Source organism: Leopardus geoffroyi, chromosome C3, assembly GCF_018350155.1.
Source record: "Leopardus geoffroyi isolate Oge1 chromosome C3, O.geoffroyi_Oge1_pat1.0, whole genome shotgun sequence".
Classification (NCBI taxonomy): domain Eukaryota; kingdom Metazoa; phylum Chordata; class Mammalia; order Carnivora; family Felidae; genus Leopardus; species Leopardus geoffroyi.
In genome coordinates this window covers 106,694,472-106,720,156 of record NC_059338.1, presented here as the reverse complement: position 1 = coordinate 106,720,156, position 25,685 = coordinate 106,694,472, and the positions used below count along the sequence as shown (strand labels likewise).

The 25,685-nt window shown below is 44.4% G+C and overlaps 1 long non-coding RNA gene across 1 annotated transcript in view; it reads right to left on the bottom strand.

Moving 5' to 3' along the window:
- Positions 1-25,685, bottom strand: part of LOC123585654 — a 152,917-nt gene that overhangs the window by 64,813 nt on the left and 62,419 nt on the right. The window contains exons 3-4 of the long non-coding RNA XR_006706345.1: positions 11,055-11,204; positions 79-206 (exon numbers count right to left, since the gene is read on the bottom strand). This is a non-coding gene — a long non-coding RNA (uncharacterized LOC123585654). The remainder of the gene's footprint in view (positions 1-78; positions 207-11,054; positions 11,205-25,685) is intronic.

Genomic DNA, 25,685 nt, shown 5'->3' with positions numbered 1-25,685 from the left:
TGGCCCGTGTGCAGCCCTGCGTCCCCAGCTCCCGCTGGATCCCCGGGGTGAGCTTCCACCCCCTCCTTCCGCCCTCACCGTCTCCGTTCAGTAGCACCTGTGTCTTCTCCAGGGCACGTCACTGTTGCTTCCTGTGTGCTGTGGGCTTGGCCGCTTCAGAGGTATAATCACTGGGTGTCAGGGAATTTGGTCGGGAGAAATTTCACCTTATCGGGAGAAAGGAACACTTTCATTCCTTTCTCCGCCTGAACAAACACAGCTCACCACCGGGAAACACAGTATTGGCAATTTCCCCTTCCCTCCAGGCCGTGGGATGCCCTCAGGTCTCTGACTTCCAATATCTGGCCTAGGATGCAGCCGGTTTCTTTCAAAATAAGGGGTCCTGTCTTTGGAAGATGGCACCCTGACCTCACAAGAGCTGTGCTATCCGTACTCAGAGCAACTCTCACAGTGAAAAGGTGAAAACCTCAAGCACAGAAAAGCCACCTGCATCTCTCCTGCTGTCCTTAAACAGGGTGGTCCGGCAGGGAAGTCTGATTTGTATTGTTTTTCAAAACCTAACATTTTGTTTGTTTTCCATCAGGGTAGGCTAGTCAACAGTGAGCAAAGCCTTTCTTATGGCTAAGAACACAGGGAGAATTCTAAACCAGTTTTTAAAATTGAAAATGGACATCCGGCCCAGGAATCTTACTCTACAAGACAGAAATACGTGTTTGCATGTTCTGTCTCAGTTGCTTGAGAAGAGGCTCCCGTATCTTGTGACCAAAGGCCTCTGGTCCCAGAGGCTGTGTGGGTCTGGTTCCTGACAGGCCTAGAATTCCAGCTTCTAATCTTTTGCAGACCTCAGTATGGACAGACTAAACTTGAAATGTCTGCAAAGGCACTACATGTGCTGGCTTTTTTCTGGGCTCAAGTTCATGCCTTGATTGCATGAACTGTCTTCCCTGGAGAGGCAGACTTATTTCACTCCAGCTCTTTAATCATTGTTTGTACGAGACTTGATCAAACTTTCTGAAGGGCAACTGGTTTTAAATAGGCAGTCACAGGGGCGCCTGGGTGGCACAGTCGGTTAAGCGTCCGACTTCAGCCAGGTCACGATCTCGCGGTCCGTGAGTTCGAGCCCCGCGTCAGGCTCTGGGCTGATGGCTCCAAGCCTGGAGCCTGTTTCCGATTCTGTGTCTCCCTCTCTCTCTGCTCCTCCCCCGTTCATGCTCTGTCTCTCTCTGTCCCAAAAATAAATAAACGTTGAAAAAAAAATTTTTTTAAAAATAAAATAAAATAAATAGGCAGTCACAGGCTCAGCTGAGGTCTAAAAAATACATTTTCATTCTATTGTAGTGGCAGGATACACAGAAAATTGCACGGGGATCAGAGAAAGCAAGAGAGGGGAGGGTCAGCTCAGGACAGGAAGAGAATACATGTGTCCACAAATTACATAATCTACAATTACATAATACATTAGCAAGTAACACTCTAGGTCCCAAACTCTCTGGGAGAAAAAAAATAATAACTTGTTTTCCTCTTCCCTTGTCCTTTTCTTCCTTCTCAACAGTGAAAATGAGTTATGATGCAAAATCATATTGCTCTAAACCTGTTATCAACACCCACCCTTGGAGACAATATTAAACAAGCAGAGAATGACTATTCTCCATTTAATTCTCCTATAACACCGTTACTATAACTACCACTACTAAGTACGACATCTGGATAGGCCTTCTCAGATTACAAAACTCTTCTTATTCCATTTGTCACTCCAAAAAAACTCTGACTCTTTGTTGCCATGATCCTCACTTCGGAGATGAGTCAATCCATCAGTTTCTCACTATGTAGACAGGAAAGGTCCAAATCTACACTCTCCGATGATCCCGTGGATTGGGATTTGTGGATGGCTGCCCCCTCCGTTTCTACCCTTAACCCCTCTAGAGAGTGACTAGCACACTGTGTGTGAGTAGTGGCCACCAAATTCTGTCTGGTCATCGAATTGTTGCAGAACAGACTTAAACCTAGAGGTTTAACACTACAACCGCTTTCTTGTATGTCACAATTTTGTAGACCAGGAATTCAGAGAGGACTTGATATGGTGGTTCTTCTGCCTTTGGTATAGACTGAGTCATTCGATGGTATGCAGCCAGAGTGAGCTGGTCTGGAAGATCCACGACAGCTTGCTCACATAAATGGTGCCCTGGCAGGGATAGCTGGGAGGCGGTGGCTTTCTTCCTCTCCCAGCAACCTCCAGGCCTCTCCATGCAATCTCCCCAGCAAGGTTGTTGGACTTCTTACGTGGAAGATTAGGCCTCCAGACCCAGTGTTCTGGCAGACAGGAAGTGAAAGCTGTCTGACTCCTAAGGCCTGGACACAGTCAAAGCAGTCCTAGATCCTGCCCTGATTTGAGAGGGATGGCAAATGTACCTAATGTTTGCACAACCCCATAGAAACCACAGAAGTCCAAGACTGAAGCTATTTGATGATGATATCTCAATAGTTGTCTATGGATACTCACAGTTTTGAACAATTTTGATTCACAAGGGAGAACATGCATATTATCTGCTTCGGGGCCCACAAATTTCTACCCTTCAACAAATGACCAGCTTTGGATTTCCCAGAGTACAGTGTATGTGACTGTCAACTGGCCACCCCCAAGAAGACTAAAAGAAGAGAGAGTTCTGGGGTGGTTTATGAGGCCTGGATTTTCAACAGCTCGTTCCTTCCCTTAAGCAATGCCCGAATCCTGATCCCCTGAACCTGTAAATGTTACTATATATGGCAAAAAAGAGACCTTGCAGATGTGTTTAAATGAAAGATTTTGAGATGGAGAGATCATCCTAATGACCTGTGGGTGCCCAACATAATCACAAGGATCCTGATAGAAGGAAGGCAGGAGACCAGGGCGGGTAGCAGGAGATGTGATGCAGAAGCAAGTGGTCTGAGTGATGTGAGGAAGGGACCACGAGCCAGGGAATGTGGGCGGACTCTAGGAGCTGGGAGAGACAAGGAACGCATTTTCGGCTAGAGCTTCTAGAAAGTACCAGGCCTGCCAACATCTTGATTTTAGTGCTGTAAAATTCATTTTAGATTTCTTATCTCTAGAACCATACCCTGATAAATGTGTGTGGTTTTAAGCCACCGAGTTTGACCAATGTGTTACAGTAGCAGAAGGAGACTAAAACCTTCCTCTAAAGCATAGCTAAGAGATTACAACATCTCATGGGATTCGTATCAACAAAGGAGTCAACCTAATAAATAAAATATAGCAAAATCTTCTTCTGCCCAGAGAGAAGTTACAATTTAGCATTCTACCCTCCACTAGATCCCTGTTAACGCACTGCACTCTTCGATTTACTCTCTCTTCCTTTCTAAGGGGAACATCTTCCAGGGAGAAGAATGAAAACTAACCAAGAGCTAAAGACCATCTTCTAATGACCGAGGGAAGGAAGAACAGTGGATTTTGCTTTTGTTAAATAACACTTCTAAACTCAAAAGAGTGGTTTGACTGGGTGGGGGAGGGTATCTCTTTTAAGAACAAGGCCATTAAACATTGAATGCATTTCTTAAGAATTATCTGAGTGATTCAGTTGACTTTTCACATCAGAGAATAGAGCTTAACTAATACCTTTTTTTTTTATATATAGCAAAATACTCTTGGGGATTTATGTAATAATGCTTATTTGCTTTTGATGAGTACTTAACAGATCACGGTCTGTGAATTTTAAGGCTCATAACAAGTAAGCTTGTCTTTTCCTCAGAGAGCAGGGAAGAGAAGGCTCATCCAGATCCCACACTAAGTCATAAGCCACGTGCCTTCCACTAAACCTCTCAAGTCACTGTCAATGTTCTTACCTAACTTCCTGCTCCTCACCCAACAAGAACTGGGGAGTTGGAAGTGGGTTAAATGGAAAATGAACACGATATTTGCCCGTATCAAGGAACAATTTGGTCTCAGTTTAAGCAAACTGACCTTCAAGACAATAGGGAGGGGCGCCTGGGTGGCTCAGTCAGTTGAGCATCCAACTCTTGATTTGGGGTCAGGTCATGATCCCAGGGTCGTGGGAGTGAGTCCTGTGTTGGGCTCCTAATTGAGCATGGAACTGCTTAAGAGTCTCCCCTCTCTCAGGGCGCCTGGGTGGCGCAGTCGGTTAAGCGTCCGACTTCAGCCAGGTCACGATCTCACGGTCCGTGAGTTCGAGCCCCGCGTCGGGCTCTGGGCTGATGGCTCAGAGCCTGGAGCCTGTTTCCGATTCTGTGTCTCCCTCTCTCTCTGCCCCTCCCCCGTTCATGCTCTGTCTCTCTCTGTCCCAAAAATAAATAATAAAACGTTGAAAAAAAATTAAAAAAAAAAAAAGAGTCTCCCCTCTCTCTTTCCCTCTACACCCCCACTCAAAAATTGAAAAAAAAAAACAAATAAAAAAAGACAAGAGGGAAATATGAATATGAACTACTGTGGTATTAGGTGATAAATGCATGGTGAGCGTGTTGAAAATGCTATCTGTTAAAGATGTGCCTCTGACATATTTATGGGTACCATGACATGTTATCCGAAACCTACTGTACTTTCCTATCCCTGGCTCCTAGAGTTATGATGACAGATGACAACCTGTTGAAGCTGGATGACGGGGTCCCTGGGGTTTCACTTTACAATTCTTTCTACTCCTGTGTTTGCTTTGAATTTTCTATGATTAAAAATAAAGAGAAAGAGAACTGTGACCTTGGGCCCCAGGACAAATACCATGGAGATCTCATTACAGAGGGTTCTCTTCTCTCTCTTTTTTAACGTTTATTTGTTTTTTGAGAGAGAGAACATGGGCAGGGGTAGAGAGAAAGGGAGACACAGTCTGAAGCAGGATCCAGGCTCTGAGCTGTCAGCACAGAGCCCGAAGCAGGGCTCAAACCCACGAGCCGTGAGATCATGACCCGGGCTGAAGTCGGAAGCTTAACTGACTGAGCCACCCGGGCGCCCCGAGGGTTCTCTTTAGTATGTCTGTTCTCAGCCTAGATCCTCCGCTCGCCTCCTCGAGCACTTCAGTGTCTGAGGGCAAGATCTGCCCTGGAGCACGAGTCTCAGGAAGGTGGATGTGGCGAGCCATTCCTGGCCAGCATTTCAGATAAGGGAAAGACAACCTCCAGCTTGTCTGAAACAAGGAAATGCTCTCCAAGGCAGCTCACTGTTGGGCACCAGTGGAGATGGGACACATGTGTCCCCAACGAGACAGAATCAGGGTCAGCAGCTGAGGGCTGGAGTCCATGAGGCTCCCAGAGCACACCTGGGCCCACTCAATAGTTCCAGAATCTAGTCCCGAGAGCCCGTTTCCCTTAAAGATTCCCCCTCCCCATTTATTTATTTATTTGAGTGTAGTTGACGCGCAAAGTTACGTTAGTTTCGGGTGTATAACATAGTGATTCAACAAGTTTGTAAGTTAGGCTATGCTCGCCCGAAGTGTAGCTACCACCTGTCACCATACAATGCTCTTACAGTGTCACTGACTTTACTCCCTATGCTGTGCCTTTTATTCCTGTGACTTATTCATTCCCTAACTGGAAGCCTGTATCTCCCTCTCCCCTTCACCCATTTTGCCCACTCCCCACGCCCTTTCCCTCTGGCAGCCACTGGTTTGTCCTCTGTGTTTAGCCTGAGACTCTTTTTTTTTTTCTTTTTTCTTTTTTTTTTTTTAATTTTTTTTTTTAACATTTATTTATTTTTGAGACAGAGAGAGACAGAGCACGAACGGGGGAGGGTCAGAGAGAGAGGGAGACACAGAATCCGAAACAGGCTCCAGGCTCTGAGCCATCAGCACAGAGCCTGATGCGGGGCTTGAACTCCTGAACCGCGAGATCATGACCTGAGCCGAAGTCGGACGCTTAACCGACTGAGCCACCCAGGCGCCCCTAGCCTGAGACTCTTGATGAATTCCAGAGCAGAAGGCGGAGAGGCAGGGAGTTAGGTACAAGGCCAGAGAGGTGCAGTTGTAGGAGAAGCAGCTTAAGGTGGTCACCTGGACAGCAGAAAGCGTGCTCCCTACCTTAAGACAGACAGGTGGTAGGAGAGTCCTCTGCTCCCAGGTAGGGCACCCAAGTGTACTCACATGGGGGTAGGAGAGGGATCCTTTCTAAGATGACTCCCGGGCCCAGAGGCCTGGCAGGGTCAGGTGTGTTTTCTGGCTGGCCGAGCGAGCTCAGCCGCCCAGCTTGGCTGGACTTCAGGGAGCCGCCTGGGACAGTGTCACCACCGGTCCAGTCCCAACCCAAGGCCTCCAGGATGCAGCCCGCCATATGTCAGTCAGCAGCAGCGAGAAGAGTCGCTGACACCTTTCTGAGTCCTATCATGGAACCCTTTTCATTCAGTTACAGGAAAATACTCTACCAAGGGGCATGATTTTCTGCTGAGGTATTGAGAGTCAATGGTTCCAACCCCGGCTGGACATTAAGACCACCTGGGAGAGTTCAAACCCCCAGCGCCCCGACCCTGGCCCTGACCAGTTAGGTCAGCACACCTCAGGGGTGCTGAAAAGCTCCTCAGGTCATTCTCAGGTGCCCTGGAGGTTGGAGCCACATTTTGTGAATCATTCAGGCCTCTGCTCACCTGTCACCCCACAGAAAGTCTTTCTCAGAACCTGCTTATTTTCTCTTCTGAGTACGACTGATGACTGAGATTACGTTACGTGACAGATTTATTTGTATGTTTTCATCGTCTCACAGGCAGTGGGCATCGTTTAGTCATCTGCTTTGCTCACCCCCATAACCCCAGCTCTGAGAACTGTACCTGTCACATAGGCGACACTCACTGGAAGGTTCCTAAATGAATGTATTAGTAGGAAGCAGTTTTTATACGTTTTAGGATCCATTGACGGCTGTGGTGGATGCATAATGTCTATAAGATTGCAGAGGAGAGGAGAGTGGATCAGAGTGGAGCCTCGCCCTAACTCCAGGCTTTGGAGGAACAACCTCCCTGAGGTTGTCGAGTCCCTCGACGTTACCGGTAGATGGCCCAGCAGAGTGTGGTGCACAGCGCCATCTGCTGGATAAAACAAAAGCGGGTTTGTTCTAATGTCCTTCTGGGTTGTTTCAAAGCGGCTCTCCTTGGAAGAGAGCAGAAGGCAAGCCTCATCCTCAGTACATTCACCAGTTTGAGTGAAGCACCACGATGGAAGAGTGTGTGTGTGTGTGTGTGTGTGTGTGTGTGTGAGAGAGAGAGAGAGAGAGAGAGAATGGAGACAATGATTGAGATTTTACCGTGGATGAAATTGTGGGTGTGTGTGCACGTGTGGACAATGATGAAGATTGTACCTAAAGCACAAATGCAAAACCAAAACCCGCCACTCCTTTAGGATTGATCCAGGCAGCGAAGAATCGCTGGGTCCGTGCCAGGAAAGTCACACCTAGGAATCTTTAAGTAGCTCTCAAAAGTGAAAAATGCCAAGCTCACACTCTGTGGGAAACACTGCTCTCTCGCTCCTTTCCACATCTGTTGCTCTGAGGCCAGACTGATGTGACCCCATAAAGGGCTAATTGATGGTCTTTGATCAATTTCCTGGAGCTAAAATGACAGAGGGCCCAGCTGTTAGAAGATTCCAAGTACTTAAGCGGGTTTCCAAATGCTTACCGCATGTTCGGTAAACTTCAGACTAGTTTAGTACTTTTTTTTTTTAACATTTATTTATTTTTGAGACAGAGAGAGACAGAGCATGAACGGGGGAGAGGCAGAGAGAGAGGGAGACACAGAATTGGAAGCAGGCTCCAGGCTCTGAGCCATCAGCCCAGAGCCCAATGCGGGGCTCGAACTCGCAGACCGCGAGATCTTGACCTGAGCTGAAGTCGGACGCTTAACCGACTGAGCCACCCAGGGGCCCCTAGTTTAGTATTTTTATACCGTAACCTGATCTTTAGAAGGACAGCTCAATAATCTCTCAGTCTCCCTCAGACAGACAGACACATACACACCCCTCACTTACACCCACACCCCCCCATATACACACCCCTCACACACACACACACACACACACACACCCCACGTACACACCCATCACAAACACACACACCCCACATACACACCCCTCTCTCACTCACACACACACACACACACACACACACATCATACAGGTACACACAGGATTTAATATACTTAGAAGTTTCCTTAGACCCTTACAAGAATTTTTATTTCTATTTCAACTTGAAAACATTGGATAAGGCCAGAAATAATCTCTGGGGGGAACAGAGAGTATTTAACCAAGAAGGAGAAAGTTAATTTCATAGATCCTTCAAATGCACAGGAGGCCTTGATTAGAGAAAAACAGGACTATGATGCGTGTGCGCTCGTCATGCCGTGTGGAGGCTTCCACGTTATGGGGTTCTGTTCAGGGACATCACTCTACCCTGTGTGATAGCAGATCATGTGACAGAATTCTAAGGTCTACCAAAAATTGTTATGCCAAATATGGGCACCAGCTGTTCTCCAAAGTACAGAGGTGATAACAAGAACAAGAACAACAAAAATCAGCCTACAGTGTGGCTGGAGAAGCTGAATTAAACAGCAGGATGAACTTCCCAACAGTGAGATACCACATTCTAGACCAAGTCATGGAGAGAAGCTCTGAAATACCTTTTCTGTGAGTCTTTTCAATATGTGACAGATACTCATTTGAGATTTCTGGAATTGAAGGTTCTCAGGAATTGGAGGAAATGAAAAAATAAGTAAACCCGGCAGTCGTTCAGCGAATATTTAACGAGTGCCCAGTCTATGTCAGGGCCAGTCCTGGTCCCTGGGGGGCATGCAAGCCTGTGCATGACCCAGTCCTGCCCCTCTGGGAGCGAGGCATGTTGCCAGTAGGCACTAACCCCTCCAGGAGAGGCTGCCTCTCATGGGCATGACCAGGTTGTCCTTGACCTGAGGCTGGAGAGATGGGTCGGATTTTGTTTGGCAGGACAGCTGAGAGGGAGACGAGGGGGTGTGACCAGGCCAAGGCAACAGTGGGAGTGTAGACCCAGACCTAGGAATACACAAGTCTGGTCTAAATTTAGGAGAGTGGGTCGTGTGGGCTGGAGGAGAGATACGTGGGGCTAGGTGGGGGCCGGTGAACTGGGAAAGGTAGTTGTGGGTGACCGCGAAGGCCAAACTGAGGAATCCGGACTTTGTTCATGAGCAACAGGATGTTAATTATGACCTTGAAGATGCCAGTGGTCAAAAGGAATGCTGTGACTCACATACGTTCTGAGCCTGGGTGTTGGGTCTCATGGGTGTCCCCTCTGTGTCCTGAACATCTGGGTACAGGCACGGGGGGGACCGCTGGGTCCTCTCTGGGAGAAAAGGCAGCCGTGGCCCAGGAAGATGCCACCTCCCTCCAGACATGCTTGAAACCCAGCTCGGAAGGCATAATCTGAGCAGCATTGCCTTAAAGGGTCACCAATGAATTTCTACTTTATGATGTTTGTAAATTACAATCTTCTACAGATGATAACCCTCTAATCCAGATACTAAGAGGTCTATAAATATCTTGCTATTTTTCCGGGGGGGGGGGGGCGGAAATACCTCCCGCCTTGGTATTTTGAGACTGGTTTATTTCCCTTATTTAAAATTTTTGCCTACACTTTAGTTGCTCCCTCTGATCGGCCTACTGCTATTTGGAGGCATTTAAAAAACTGAAGTCCTGGGGCGCCTGGGTGGCTCAGTCGGTTAAGCGTCTGACTCTTGGTTTCAGCTCAGGTCACGATCTCATGGTTTTGTGAGTTCAAGCCCCACGTTGGGCTCTGCACTGACAGCACGGAGCTTGCTCAGGATTCTCTCTCTCCCTCTCTCTCTCTCCCCCTCCCCTGCCATTGTTTCTGTCTCTTTCAAAATAAATACATGAGCTTTAAAAAATAAAAAAATAAATAAATAACTGAAGTCCTTCCAATATTTCTGGGACAAGAGTAGCAAAGTGGTTAAAGTTGGGCTCTTGAGTAAGACTTCCTGGGTTCGCATCTTAAAAACAAATTGTGGGGGCACCTGGGTGGCTCAGTCGGTTAAGCTTCTGACTTCGGCTCAGGTCATGATCTCGCAGCCAGTGAGTTCAGGTCCCGCATCCGGCTCTGTGCTGACAGCCCAGAGCCTGGAGCCTGCTTCAGATTCTGTGTCTCCCTCTCTCTCTGTTCCTCCCCCACTCACGCTCTCTCTCTGTCTCTCAAAGATGAATAAATGTTAAAAAACAAAATTAAAAAAAATTGTGGACATATTACTTACCCTCTCCAGGCCTCTGTTTTCTCATCTGTAAAATGAGCCTAACAATGGTCTTACTACCTGATAGGATTGTGAGGATTAGAGACCTAACACACGTCAAGTGATTACAAGTGCCTAACACAGAGTCAAAGCTCATACATGCTCCCTTTATCACTTTGCATCCTGTACTTGGGCCAGAGTCTGCCCCTATTTGGTAATAGCTCACCTGGTAACAGCACACCTGCCTCCTGATTCCTTTATTTTTATATTTTTTATTAAGTTTATTTATAACTGAAATAAATAGAGCTGGGGAGGGGCAGAGAGAAAAAGGAGGGCAGAGAATCCCAAGCAGGCTCCAAGTTGTCAGCACAGAACCCAACGCAGGGCTCGAACTCAAAAACTTGAGATCATGACCTCAGCCAAAACCAAGAGTTGGATGCTTAACTGACTGAGCCATCCAGGCACCCCACCTGGCTCCCGATTCTTGCATCAGGAGCCTGCCCGTGTGTGGCTCCTGCTACCTTCTGGCCCTCAGCTCCTGCCCTCTCCCTTTGCCTCTGTACCCAACAGTACCAGCCTCTGCTAGACACGTGCACTCATGCATGCTTCCTTGCTTTTGGGCGGATATTCCCAGGAATTTGTACATCTCCTCTCCATCACTCAAACCCAACACAGGGGTCACCTCTTCTGTGAAGACAGCTCCCTCCCCACACTACCCTCTATCACGCCCCCGCTCACCCTGGAGACCGCGCCGTCTGCTGTCGTGGCCTGGGCCTTACTCGCATTCCTGTTACCACGTGCACGGCGCTGATGGGTAATGGCAGCTTCACAGGCCTGACACCCAGGGGACACCTAATAAAGGTTGGCTCACCTGAACCAAACTGAGCTGAGAAGATCCAAATTGGAGCTCTAGGCGTGTCAAAGATGTCGTCTCGGGCAATGTGAGGTGGGAGTCGGGGACACCCAGACCCGATCAGCAGCGTTCCACAACGCTTCTGGCTTAGTTAGGGACTCCGCAGGCCTGCAGGTGAAAGAACAAGATAAATAAGAACAAACACGTGGAGCTGGTAAATACAAGTGTAAATGCTGAACATGGGATGGGGTGAATTCGAGACTGGGGTAAGGGAAGCTAAGACTTGGATTTGAGGAGAAGGTGCAGGGCGAGGCAGGCAGTGTGGGCACGGCAGCGCCTTCGAGAAACCCGACAGTCCCAGAGGGAGGACACACACGCCCTGTGCGGGTGTACTGCCTCCAAACGAAGCCAGGTGAGGGTAGGGTTTCGAAGTAAGAATCACAAGGGGAAGACTACCAGACATTCTTGGGCAAAGGGCCTTCATAATACAGGTCCTGTTCTGCTAGTTTTTAAGTGCTTTTAATACAATCCTTTAGTAATTACTTATACAATGAATAGCAAGGAAGGAAGCGAAACACAGAAGAAAAAGATGAGCTACGGACTCAAATGGACCCTGTGTTTGAATCCCAGCCCCACTACCGGCTAGTTCTGTGACTTAGGCATGTTCCTTACCTTCTATATGCCTCAGTTTCTTCAGCTGTGGACTGGGGATGACACGTGCTTCATTTAGGGGCAAGGTCACTTTTACGAAAGGTATAATTTACATACAACAAAAACTTACCAATTTTAAGTGTTCAATTTGATGAGCTTTGTTTTATACATATAATTGTGCAACCACCACTGCGGTAAAGATGTTGAGCATAATCACCCTAAAAAGTTTCCCCCCGGGGGCGCCTGGCTGGCTCACTCAGAAGAGCATGAGAGTCTTGATCTTGGGGTTGTGAGTTCGAGCCCCACATTGGGTGTAGCGGTTACTTAAATAAATCATGAGGGGCACCTGAGTGGCTCAGTCGGTTAAGCGTCTGACTTCGGCTCAGGTCATGATCCCAAGGAACATACAGTGTTATAATCTTTGTGTTCTATTCTTTTTTCCCCGACTTGGCGTAATGCTTTTGAAATTCACCCACGTTGTTGCTATTATCAAGAGTCTCTTCCCAGCCAGTTCAAGTATAGTGGTCTTTATAATGAATTGTCACAACCAGTGACAGGTTTCTTTCTTTCTTCTCCCCGCCCGCTGCCTCACTTGATTAGCCTGAAGTAAAAATAAAATGAATAGTTCATTCCTTTTTATTGCTAAGTAGCTTTCTATTTTGTGAATATTATGCAATATATTTGTCTGTTCACCAGTCGATGGACATTCAATTCCAGTGTTTGGCTATTATGCATAAAGCTAGTACAGGCATTTGTATATAGGTTTTTGGGCAGACATACATTTGCACTTCTGCAATGTAAGTGCCTGAGGGTGAGAGTGCTGGCCATATGGCAGGTGTACGTTTAACTCCATAAAAAATGTTTTCCAAATGGTGATATCATTTTACATTCTCACCAGCAATGTATGAGAGTGCCAGTTACTCCACATCTTCACCACCACTTGGTGTTATGTGTCTTTTAAAATTTTAGCCATTCTAATGTGTTTGCAGTAGTAACTTATTGTAGTTTTGATTGTCATTTATTTTTCTGGTAACACTTTTTATGTGCTTAGTGGCCATTTATGTGTCTTCTTTGGTGTAGTGTCTGTTCAAATATTTTGCCCATTTTTTTTTTTTTTTGTATTGAGTAGTTCCTTTTCTGAACTACATTGAGTGGTAACACTGCTTTATATATATTCTGGATACAATCTTTTATCTGATACATGATTTGCACATATTTTCTCCCATTCTGTGACTTGTCTTTTCATTTTTAAACAATGTGTTTTGAAGAACCAAAGTTGTTCATTTTGGTGAAGTCTAATTTATTAACCTTCTCTTCTGTAGTTCATGTTTCATGTGTCCAAGGTAAGAAATCTTTCCCCAACCCAGGTCACTAAAATTTTTCCTGTGTTCTCTTTGAAAAGCTTTGAAGGTTTTCTTACCCTTAGGTCACAGGATCCATTCAGGGTTAATTTTTATCTATAGTGTATGATAAGGGTCAACAGTCATTTTTCTTTTCTTTTTTTTTCTTTTACATATGGATAGTCAACTATTTCAGCCCCACCTGTGGAAAAGATTATTCTTTCCCCATTGAATTGCCTTGGCTTCTTTGCCAAAGTCCAAATGGCCATGCACATTTCTATTTCTGAATTCTCTAGTCTGTTCTAGGATCTATATATCTATCTACATCAATACCACTTTTGATCATCGCCGTAGACTTAGAACACACCTTGAAATCAGCTAGTATAACTCAGATGTTCTTCTGTTTTAAAATTGCTTTGCATATGGTACCTCCTTTGCATTTCCATGTATACTCTAGAACCAGCATGTCAATTTCCACAAAAGCCTGCCAGGATTTTGACTGAAACTGTGTTGCATTTATATACCAAAATTTGGGGAGAATTGACATCTCAACAATATTGAGTCTTCTGAACCATGAATATGGTATATCTAGCCTTCTTTAATTTTTCTCAGTAATGGTTCATGATTTTCGGTGTACGTGACTTATACATGTTTTATTAAATTTTGAATAAAGAATTTAATATTTTAATGTTATTGCCTATGGCATTTTTAATAATTACAGTTATGATTGTATTTAATAATACAAATAATTTGTCTATATTGTTGTATGCTGTGATCTTGCTAAATTCACTTTTTAAAAGAATCTTTTAAATATTTATGTATTTTTGAGAGAGAGAGAGAGAGAGAGAGAGAGAGAGAGACAGAGTGTGAGCGGGGGGAGGGGCAGAGAGAGGGAGACACAGAATCTGAAACAGGCTCCAGGCTCTGAGCTGGCAGCACAGAGCCTGATGCAGGACTCGAACGCATGAACTGTGAGATCATGACCTGAGCTGAAGTCAAAGCTTAACGAACTGAGCCACCCAGGTGCCTTTAAATTCACTTAAAAATTTTTTTTTTTTAATTTACTTATTTTTGGGAGACAGAGAGAGGCAGAGCATGAGCAGGGGAGGGGGAGAGAGAGAGGGAGACACAGAATGCAAAGCAGGTTTCTTCTGAGGCCTCTCACCTTGGTTTGTAAATGGATGTCTTCCCTGTATCTTCACATGGTTTTCTCACTATGCATGTGTATGTCCAAATTTTCTCTTCTTCTATAAGGGCACTAGTCATATTGGAGTATGACTCACCCTAATGACCTCATTTTAACTTAATACCTCTTTAAAGAAACTATCTCTAAATAATGTCACATTCCGAGGTACTGGGGGTAGGACTTGAACATATGAATTGGGGAGGGCAGGCACAATTAACTTATAATACTCTCTCTCTCTCTTCTTTTGGAACTTCAATTTATAGGCCAATTTCTATTGTTCTATAGATTACTGACACTCTGTTCTTACACTCTATTTTTTTCAGTTTTATTCCTCTCTCTGTTTCATTTCGTATAGTTTCAATTGTTCTGTTTTCAAATATGCTAACATTTTCTTCTTCCATGTCTGATGATGCACTTTTTATATTAGAAATTCCATTTGGGGGGCACCTGGCTGGTTCAGTTGGTTAAGCATCTGAAGCCTGATCTCAGCTCAGGTCAGGTCATTATCTCACAGTTTGTGAGTTCCAGCCCCCTGTCTGGCCCTGCACTGAACAGGGCAGAGCCTGCTTGGGATTTTCTCTCCCCCTGTGTCTGCCCCTCCCCAACTCATATGCACACTCAAGCTCTCTCTCTCTTAAAATAAATGAATTCACTTAAAAAAAAAAAAAAAGAAATTCCATTTGGGTCTTTTTTACGTCTCTCATTTCTCTCCTTGTCACATCATGTTTTCCTCTGACTTTTTAAACATGGATTGTATTTTTAATAGCTCATGTAGCACTCATATCTGTTAATTCAGTTCTATCATCTATGCTATTTCTGTGTATGTTTCACTTAATAATTGTTCTTTTTGTTTGTTTGTTTTATGAGTTGTATTTTCCTTCTTTCCATGTCTAGTAATTTTTTTTTAAAGTTTGTGAACGTAATCTCTCTCTCTCTTTTTAGTTTATTTATTTTGAGAGAGAGAGGCAAGGGAGGAGGGCAGAGAGAGAGGGAGAGAGATAGAGAGAGAGAGAATCCCAAGCAGGCTCTTCACTGGCACAGAGCCCAATGTACGGCTCAAACCCATGAACCCTGAGATCATGACCTGAGCTCAAATCAAAAGTCGGCTGCTTGGGGCGCCTGGGTGGCTTGGTCGGTTAAGCATCCGACTTCGGCTCAGGTCATGATCTCACGGTCCGTGAGTTTGAGCCCCGCGTCGGGCTCTGTGCTGACAGCTCAGAGCCTGGAGCCTGTTTCAGATTCTGTATCTCCCTCTCTCTCTGCCCCTCCCCTGTTCATGCTCTGTCTCTCTCTGTCTCAGAAATAAATAAACGTTAAAAAAAAATTTAAAAAAAAAAAGTCGGCTGCTTAACTGACTGAGCCACCCAGGTGCCCTGATGTCTGGTAATTTGTTATAGATGCCAGATATTGAGAATTTTACATTCTTGGATGCTGGATATATTGATATATTCTTTAAATATTGTTGGGCCTTGTTCTGGAATTCAGTTACGTCACTTCAGAAGAGTCTGATCCTTTCAAAGCTTGATTTACGATTAGTTAGGAAGGAATGGTTAGAATATTCTTTTATCTAGAACTTATTTGGGGGCGCCTGGGTGGCGCAGTCGGTTAAGCGTCCGACTTCAGCCAGGTCACGATCTCGTGGTCCGTGAGTTCGAGCCCCGCGTCGGGCTCTGGGCTGATGGCTCAGAGCCTGGAGCCTGTTTCCGATTCTGTGTCTCCCTCTCTCTCTGCCCCTCCCCCGTTCATGCTCTGTCTCTCTCTGTCCCAAAAATAAATAAACGTTGAAAAAAAAAAATTAAAAAAAAAAATAGAACTTATTTGGCCCCACTATCGAGGAACACCCTATGATGACTATCCAGTGCTCCACGGGAAGATTTCCCAATTGGGCTAGTGTATATGAACTAATCTAGTCATCTAGGATTTGTTAGAACTCTTGGAATTGTTATATCTACCCTATTCCAGGGATTATTCCCCATCCCTGCTCAGTGGTTTCCTTACATGCATATGGAGATGAGGACAACACAACCAAAGATTACAAGGAGATCCCTCTGAAGAACTTTGAAGTGTTCCCTCTCTCTCTCTCTCTTGCTCTCGCTCTCTCGCTGCCTGTGTCTTCTCCAGCATTATCTCTGCAAAGTTTATCATTTTTGCCTCCCTGTGCTCTGAATTCAGTCTTCTCAACTCAGTGAGACTACTAGACTCTGTTTGGGGCCATCTTCACTGCACTGCAGCCTGTAAACTTATTCCAAGTCCCAAACTCGGATACTCATAGGACTCACCTCCTTTGTTTCCATTCTGTCAGTGATCACTGCCCTGTAGTACCTATTGTTTAATGTCTGAAAGACATCATTTCATATATTTTGTCCATTTATCCAGTTGCTTAAGGTAAGAGGGTGAATCTGGCCCCTGGACGGAAGCAAAAATCCTCATATTTTCAAAATTTGTATTAATCCTGGTAATATGCTGGGGATGTAAATCACCTAGCAGAGTACTTGGCACTTGAATAGAGATAAGCTCCTTTTCTTCTCCTCATTTTGAAATGGTACAGAAACAACGTGAGCCATTTGAGCCATTCGAGCTCACGTGAGTCATTCCTGATGCTACAGGAAATGAATGGTTAGAAGAACATTCCATCTTTGTGCTTTAGAAATATACTTCAATTCCAGATGCATTTACTGAGCGCCTATTGATGTGAGTTGCTATTCTAAAGCAAAAGTTTTGTCCACAACAGTGATTTCAGAGATGTTGGCATTCTTCCTCACGAGACTCCGCTTAGATTCCCATTTATGAGATATTAAGGTTTGATGGTGAAGTAGGGTACTTCCTGGTGAGATTTACTGCCACAGACTTTGTCTGAATAGATTTCTTCTAATGATCAGGTCCTTCAGCAAAATGTATCTTCTACATTTCTAATTCTAATTGACCAGGGAGCTATTGCCCTGACCCATTAGTGTGGAGGTTGAAGCCTGCATTGCCATAATCTGGTGCTTGTCTTTCTTGTTTCCCTGCATTCTTCTCCTTGTCCAGAATGCCTGCTTGTGTCTTTATAATCCCAACTTTTAGTGAGTAATGCTGTTAAACTCTGTACTTCAACTTCTTCCTGCCTACAGTGACAATAATAAGAGTGCCTGTTTCGCAGGATTGTTGGGGGGATGCAGTGACTTCATATGTATAAAGAACTATAAACTGTACCTGGCAGACAGTGAGTCCTCATTAATGTTTGCTATGATTATCATTGTTACTACCGCCGCATTGTTGTTTGTTAATTATTATTTTTACGTTACCCAGTGAGAGCAGGATGCCCTGGAGAGGATCCTTATTTTAACTGGACTGTGATTTCCTTCAGGGAATGGTCCATTTGATTTATCATTTTCTCCCTCATGTCCACCTAGCCCATAGGAGCACTAGGGTGAGATGGTTAAGGTCAGGGGTCAACAAACTTTTCAGTAAAGGACAGATAGTAAATATTTTAGGCTTTATGGGATACGGTCTCTCTGCCCTTGTAGCACAAAAGCAGCCATAGTCAACACAAATGGGCCTGGTTATATTCCAGTAAATTGTATTTTCAGGGGCGCCTGGGTGGCTCAGTAGTTAAGCATCTGATTTTGGCTCAGGTCATGATCTCATGGTTCATGAGTTCGAGTCCTACAGTGGGTGAGCTCCAACCCTGCATCAGGTGAGCACAAGCCCCGTTTTGGGTGAGGCCCACCTCTCTCTCTTCACCCGACCCCCCTGCCCCATCCCTCCTGAGATTCTCTCTCTCTGCCCCTCACTCACTTGTGACCTCTCTCTCACTCTCAGAAAAACAGTTGTATTTTCCAAAACAGACAGTGGAACAAATCTGGCCCATGGGCCATAGCTTGCCAACCCCTGGTTAAAAGTATTACTCTGCAAATCACACTGCCTGGACTCAAATCTCAGCTCTGCTACTAACCTTGTGACTTTGAATTACACCTTACTCATCCTTTGAGAACAAACTCAAGTTCTCTTCCTGTGGGAATCCCTCTTGATGGCCCAGCCACAGGCCACCTCTTCCTCTTCCTATGAGAAGTTCATTTGACATTATACTCTAGGTGGCCTTGGGTTCTCCAGAGAAATTTGACTATCTAACTTGTCCCTACATACCTTCTCTGTTTACCTCGTCATCAAATCTCTCCTGCAGTGGAACATAAGCTCCTCGGGGCAACTGGATGGCTCAGTCGGTTAAGCATCCAACCTTGGCCTAGGTCATGATCTCATGGTTCACGAGTTTGAGCCCTGCATCGGGCTCTGTGCTGACAGCTCAGAGCCTGGAGCCAGCTTCAGATTCTGTGTCTCCCTCTCTCTGCCCTTGCCCCACTCATGCTTCGTCTCTCTCTCTCTCTCTCTCTCAAAAATAAATAAACATTTTAAAAAAAAAGAACATGAGCTCCTCGCCATTGGTTCTCCAGCACCCAGGATGATGCATGGCACATAGCAGGCACCTAACACAATGTCGTTTATTGAATGAATAAATGAATATTTTGTATTGTTGTACCCTGTTGTTTTTATCATTTAATTTTTCTCTTTTTGGCTTTATTTCCCAAACTAGAGCCACAGTTTCTTGAAGACACGTCTCCGATCATCAATTCAGGATTATCATGAAGATTAAGTGAAATTACACGTATAAGCATCTAACCCAGAGTTTGATGTATACGTGTCAACTGCTTGTTTACTAGTTCATATTTTCTTCTATTCACTTAATAAAGGTTTACTTTCCAGCCACCGTGAAAGGAATTGAAAGGCAAGGTCCTTAGACAAGTATGACATCTAAGACACTAACTGAGGTATATCATCAATGTAGCTGCATGAAATTGCCATATTTTAAACTCTGCAGTTCTGCAGGAAAGTGGTGGTATTTTTGCCACAGCCCACATCAAAGTCCAGATGGAGTGAGGGAGGGATGGAAACGGAGCCCCATAACCCCCAGGAACTCTTAAGATTTCATCTCCTGAGTAGTATGGTCCATCTGTTTTCTGTAACTTCCTTAGCAACTTAACAAGTAAATCCTTAAATAGTAACTGCCAGCAATATTTCAGGGGTTTTTTGTATTTCTTATCAGGTACAAGAACCACGAAGGTAGCCCCTTATAAACCGTTCTGCTGTGAGAGACGTCCACCGAGTTGCTCTTCTGGATCCATATGCCCTTCAGTCTGTCTCTAGGGGAGGTCTCTACTCACAAATCCTTCATTGGACATCCATCGTGCCTACCAATTAGCATCCGATATCCCTTCCTGAGGCAGCAGCTGCCAGGTGTTCCCCGGGACCCTTTCCCATCTCAGACTAATGGTTAGGGTAAGGATGGTGTCCCTTGGATAATTACTTATTTAGCAAATCATTCTGAGAAGCACACATCTTATCTATCTATCTACCTATCTATCTATCTATTTTGAGAGAGAGAGAGAGAGAGAGGATCCCAAGCAGGCCCCCACTGTCAGCCTGGAGCCTGTCGTGGGGCTTGATCTCATGAACCTTGAGATCATGACCTGAGCCAAAACCAAGAGTCAGACACTTAACTGACTGAGCCACCCAGGCACTTGAGAAGCACATATCTTTTTTTTTTTTTTTAAGTATGTAAAAACAATGCTTGTTCTTGCGACTTTCATCTCCTGGATGGTTCTGTCTTTGAAGAGATTTTTTTTTTTTTTTTTTTTTTTTTTGTGGTTTGATTAGAAATGTGCTGGTCAGACCTGGAAATACGATGAGTGTGTTCACACGTCAAATCGGTTTCTTATCTCAAGTGATGTTTTTCAAACCTCATTTTTTTTTTCAACGTTTATTTATTTTTGGGACAGAGAGAGACAGAGCATGAACGGGGGAGGGGCAGAGAGAGAGGGAGACACAGAATCGGAAACAGGCTCCAGGCTCTGAGCCATCAGCCCAGAGCCCGACGCGGGGCTCGAACTCACGGACCGCGAGATCGTGACCTGGCTGAAGTCGGACGCTTAACCGACTGCACCACGCAGGCGCCCCTCAAGTGATGTTTTTCAAATCAGGTCTTTTTGGTTTTCTTTCATTGTTATTTTAAATACGACTGAATTTAGTCACCACCAGACTAGTCAGTGCTGTTTTATCATTCAAACTCCCAATAGCTAGAATCCAAACCTCAGAAAATGTGCATTCTTACACTGTTGACCATCATGAAATGACATCAGCAGATTGGAATAGGAGGCTTCGTGTTCTTCATCTTGGTTCGTGGGTTCCACCAGCAAGTTCCCAGCACCTGCCAAGCCCAGATATGACAATCATAGATATTTTCAGATTTTTCAGTCCTGATTTCTAAAATATCCTTTTGTCTCCAACCATGTCTAGTTGGCCAGCTGTCTCGATTTTTGGATTGGGAACCCAAATCACTGTAAGAATAGAGTGCTTGCTTTCATCACCCGAATTCTTAGCTCCTTCACTCCACTTACTCTGTTCCTTGTCCCTCTTGTTCTTCCTGCTTCTGGAATGTGAGTCTTTGGCTTTCAGCCCTTCCTTTGGCAAACTGTGATGACCTTTTCTCCTGATGATTATTGTAGCAGACAATGTCATGCTTCCTGATCCTCTTGGGTCCCCTAAAATATTGCTATTTTTAATTACTGTTTAACTACACAAAGACACAGCACTGGAAGTGCTCAGGGGTTCCCCATCCCCTCCTCCATAGTCTCAAGACCATTAGCCACTGACTGTAGAAGGAGCACAAACACCCAGCTGAGGTTGGGACAACTGTGAGGCATTCCTTATGCCCACGGTTCCCCTGAGGTTGAGGCTGAGGCTGAGCCTTGCAGAGCCTTCTGCCTGAGATCTCCCCCTTGTTTGGTGTTATGGGTGGAATTGTGCCCCCCCCCCCCTTGCACCCACCACCCAATTCACACATTAAAGTCCTGACCTCTTGTACCTTAGAATGTGAACTTATTTGTAAATAGAGTAGTTACAGATATAATTAATTAAGATGAGGTTATACTGGAGAAGGGTAGGCCCTAATCCAATATGATTTGCATCCTTGTATAAAGGGGAAGTTTGGACACAAAGATGTACACATGTGCAGAATGCCAGGGGAATGTGAAGGCAGGGATTGGGGTGAAGCATCTACAAGCCAAGGAAGACCAAAGATTGCCGGCAAACTACCAGAAGCTGAGAGAGAGTCGTGGAACAGATTCTCCCTCACAGCCCCCGGAAGGAACCAACCTGCCAAGACCTTGGACTTCTAGCGTCTGGAACCATGAGATAATACATCTCTGCTGTATAAGCCATTCAGATGGCAGCACTTTGTTAGGGCAGCCCTGGGAAACCAATGCCCTTGGCTTCCTACCTTCTCCTGTCCTACTTCCCACTCCCTTACAGGTGTCTTCTGGGAGCACTTCCATGATCAAACCATTTGCACATGAATTCTCATCTCAGGGCCTGCTTCCTGGGAACCTTGGACAGATATCGGGTGTTAGATATCTCTCACCAGCATGGATCTCTCCTGAGCTAGACAGAGGATCCAACTGCCTACCCGACACCTGCACCTGGTCATCTCTCAGATATTTTAAACTCAGTGTGACAAAATCAGACTCACCACTTATGAAGTCTCTCTGCTCCCCAATCGTGCCTCCCTAAAATGTGATGGCACCATCAAGCATGAAATGGCTCATGTCAGAAATTTGAAAATTACCTTTGCCCACTTTTCCTCTCTCACTCTCTTAGAGCTCATCATTGTTCAAAGCCTGTCAGATTCCCCCTCAGTTCCCAAGTCTCTCCTCCCCACTCCATTCCTCTCTGTTACTGCCCTGGCTGGTCCTTCACTTATCTCTCTTGGATGATTACACTAGTCTTCTCGTCCCTGGTCTTCCCTCTTTTATCCCCTATACCATTCATACCAGAATGCCTCCATGACCCAACCCAATGATGTTACTCCTTTTCTTAAAACTTGTCAGTGTCTCTCTATCACCAAGAGATGAGATCCAAATTCCTTGGCATGGTGAGCCTAGCTCCTGCCCCACGTGGCAGCTTCCACAAGGGCCTCACTAAACCATCAGGAGTTCCCTGGGTGTGTATGCCAGTGCTCTCCTGCCTCCTGCTTTAACTGTTTTTAAGTCTAGAACCACCCCCTGCCTTCATCCCACAGCTGGCTAATTCTCATTCACGCTCCAATCTCTTCTGAAGCTTGACCAGTTCCATGGAGCCCCCCAGCCACTCCACCTGCCAACTCTGCTGTGCCCTGAACATCTTGACCACACCCCAGGATGTTACCCATCATTCTGAATTGTAATCGTTCACCCTTCTCACTAGACTGAACTCTGTGAGGAGCAAAGGAGAGAACACAGCCAGAGCTAGAGCCAGAGTGAGGGAGCTGGGCAGAGCCTGGAGGAAGCTTTTCCAAGCCCTGCTTTGTTATCCTACCAGCAGCGTTTTCTTTAATACCATGTTCCTGGACACTGTAAAACCAAAATTAACCTCATCTCCATCCCCCCTCTCCTCTCCTTGATTGGTGCTACCCTTTGCCTGGGACAGGCAGACAATCATGGTGGCAACAGAAAGACAAATTCCTTGTCTTACTCTGGTGGCAACGGAAAGACAAGTTCCTTCTAAGGTTTTAGGGGTTTGTGGTTGTCTTGAGTAAAGGAGGAGGGTGAAATGAGAACTCAGAAGGGGAGATTAAGTTCATCTTTAAGAATAGTCTTTTTGTTTTCTGCCTCTTGTCTATTGCTTTAATGCAAAGGTTTCCATTGTTAAAGAAATGAGAACTCATTTAGACTTTGAGATTAGAATGAAGGTAATAAGTATCCTCAATGCACTACTTACATAAAATGCATTTTACTTTATCTTTACTGAGTTTACAATGGACGGTTTGTGCTCTGTGACTCATTCATTCAGTAAGCATTTACTGAGCACCTACTATGTGCCAGGCACTGGGCTAGGTTCTGGGGATACAGAATTGACTAAGAAATGGTGCATCTCCACTGGCAGACACCCAAACACTAAAGAGAACACTGTATGGCTCTCAGATGGCCAGTTGTTCCCCAATCTTTCTTCTTGCCTTCTTCACGGTAACAGCTTCCTCAGCCCCTGTGGGCACCTGGGGCAGATAGTGAGAGAGGGGCGGGGACTCTCAGAGGCCAGTAGGAAAGGATGACGGTGGTGGTGGATGGTGTGGGAGTGAGGGTAGTTCTCAGGAGCAGAGAGGAAGGAAACTTTGCAGCCATAACATGTGACCCAGACTTCAGGAATGAATACTGGAGTTTTGTTAATTCTTTTTTTTTTTTTTTTTTTTTTTTTTTTTTGGAGATGATTTTATGGCTTTTCTTTGTTAATTCTTAATATAGTGAATTATGTTGATTGATTTTTGAATATTAAACCCATCTTCCACATCTGGGATAAACCCCATTTGGTCATGATTTATGTATTGTTGGATTTGAATGGCTAAAATTTTATTTCGAATGTTAACAACTGTATTTATGATAGATTTTGGTCTGTAGTTTTTCTTCTCTTTTCTCCCTTCCTTCCTTCCTTCCTTCCTTCCTTCTTTCCTCCCTTCCCTTCCCTTCCCTTCCCTTCCCTTCCCTTCCTTTCCTTTCCTTTTGTTTTTTTTTTCCTCTGTAGTTTTCTTATAAAGTCTTTCTTGGATTTTGGAATCAGGGTAATATTGTCTTCATAAAACGAGTTGGGAAGCCTTACACCTTGGATTTCCTGGAAGATTTGATGTCGATTTGGTATTATTTCTTCCTTAAGTGTTTATTTGAGAGAATTCACTAAACAAGCATCTGGGCCAGGAAGTTTCTTTGTAGGAAGATTTTTAACTAAGTATTTAATTTCTTTAGTAGATTTAGGGCTATTCAGGTTCTCTGTGTCTTCTCGAGTGAGTTGTTAGTTTGTATTTTTCAGGGAATTTGTCCATTTCATCTAAGTTGTTCATAAAATTGTTCATATTATCCCATTATTATCTTTTAAAATATCTGCAGGATCTGTAGCAATGCTACCTCTCTCATTCCTGATATTGGTAATTTGTGTTTTTTCTCTTTTTTTTCTGATCGGTTTCGCTAGAGATTTATCAATTTCATTGATCTCCTCAAAGCTTTTGGTTTCATCAATTTTTCTCTATTACTTCTCTAGATTTTTTTCTTTCATTGATTTTTATTCTTATCTTTATTATTATTTTCCCCTTCACCTTTCTTTGGATTTCATTGGCTCTTCTTTTTCTGGTTTCTTGAAATAAAAGCTGAAGTCCTTTCTTTGACAGCTTTCTTCTTTCTGAAGATTTGGTGCTATGAGATTCCTTTTAAGTATCTCTTTAGCAGAATCCCATACATTTTGTGTTTTCATTTTCATTAAGTTCTATTTTGCCTTTTGATTTCTTCCTTGACTCAGGGGTTAGTCAAAGTGTATTATTTTACTTCGTTTCCACATCCCTGGGACTTCAGAGATCTTTTTATTACTGATTTCTAATTTAATTTCATCATGGTCAGGAAACATAATGTGTATGACTTGAGTCTTTTTATACTTGAGTCTTATTTTCTTGCCCAGAATATGGTCTATTCTGGTAAATGTTCTGTGTGCACTGGAAAAGAACGTCTATTCTGCTGTTGGTGGTGGTCTATGAATGTCAGGTTGAGCAGGTTGCTAATGCTGTTCAAACTCTCTGTATCGTCACTGGTTTGCTCACTACCTGTCCTATCAGTTATTGAGAGGGACACATTGAAATCTCAGACTGTAATTGTGGATTTATTACTCCTTAAAGTTCAGTCAGTTTTGGCTTCGTGTATTTTGAATCTCTGTTATTAGACACATAAGCATCTAGGATTTTTATGTCCTCTTGAGGAGCTGACCCGTTTGCCATTAAGAAATTGCCTTTTTAAAATTCCTGGTAATATTCTTTGCTCTGAAATACACTCTAATATTAATATAGCTACTCAACTTTCTTTTGACTGGTGTTGGCATGGTCTAGCTTTCCCCATCTCTTTAGTTTTATCCCATCTGTGCCTTTCTATTTTAAGCATATTTATGAAAGGCCCTACACAGTTGGGTCTTCCCTCCGAATGCAATCTGACAGTCTCTGTACTTATTTAGACCATTTACATGTAACACGATGATCCGTATAGTTTGTTTAAATTGACCATCTTACTGTTTGTTCTCTAGTTTTACCATTTGGTCTTCTTTCTTTTCTCTTTTTCTGTCTTCTTTTGGATTCCTTAAATATTTTATATATATATATATATTTTTTTAAAGAGAGAGGGCATGAGTTGGGGAGAGGGATGGGGGGAAGGAGAGAGAGAGAGAGAGAGAGAGAATCTGAAACAGGCTCCAGGCTCAGCACAGAGCCCAATGTAGGGTTCGATCCCACAACCCTGGGATCATGACCTGAGCCGAAATAACAGTTGGATGCTCAACCCACTGAGCCACTCAGGCACCCCTGGATTCCTTAAATATTTTTAGCGATTCCATTTATTGGCTGATTAACTATGATTCTTTGTTTTCTTTTATTAGTGGCTG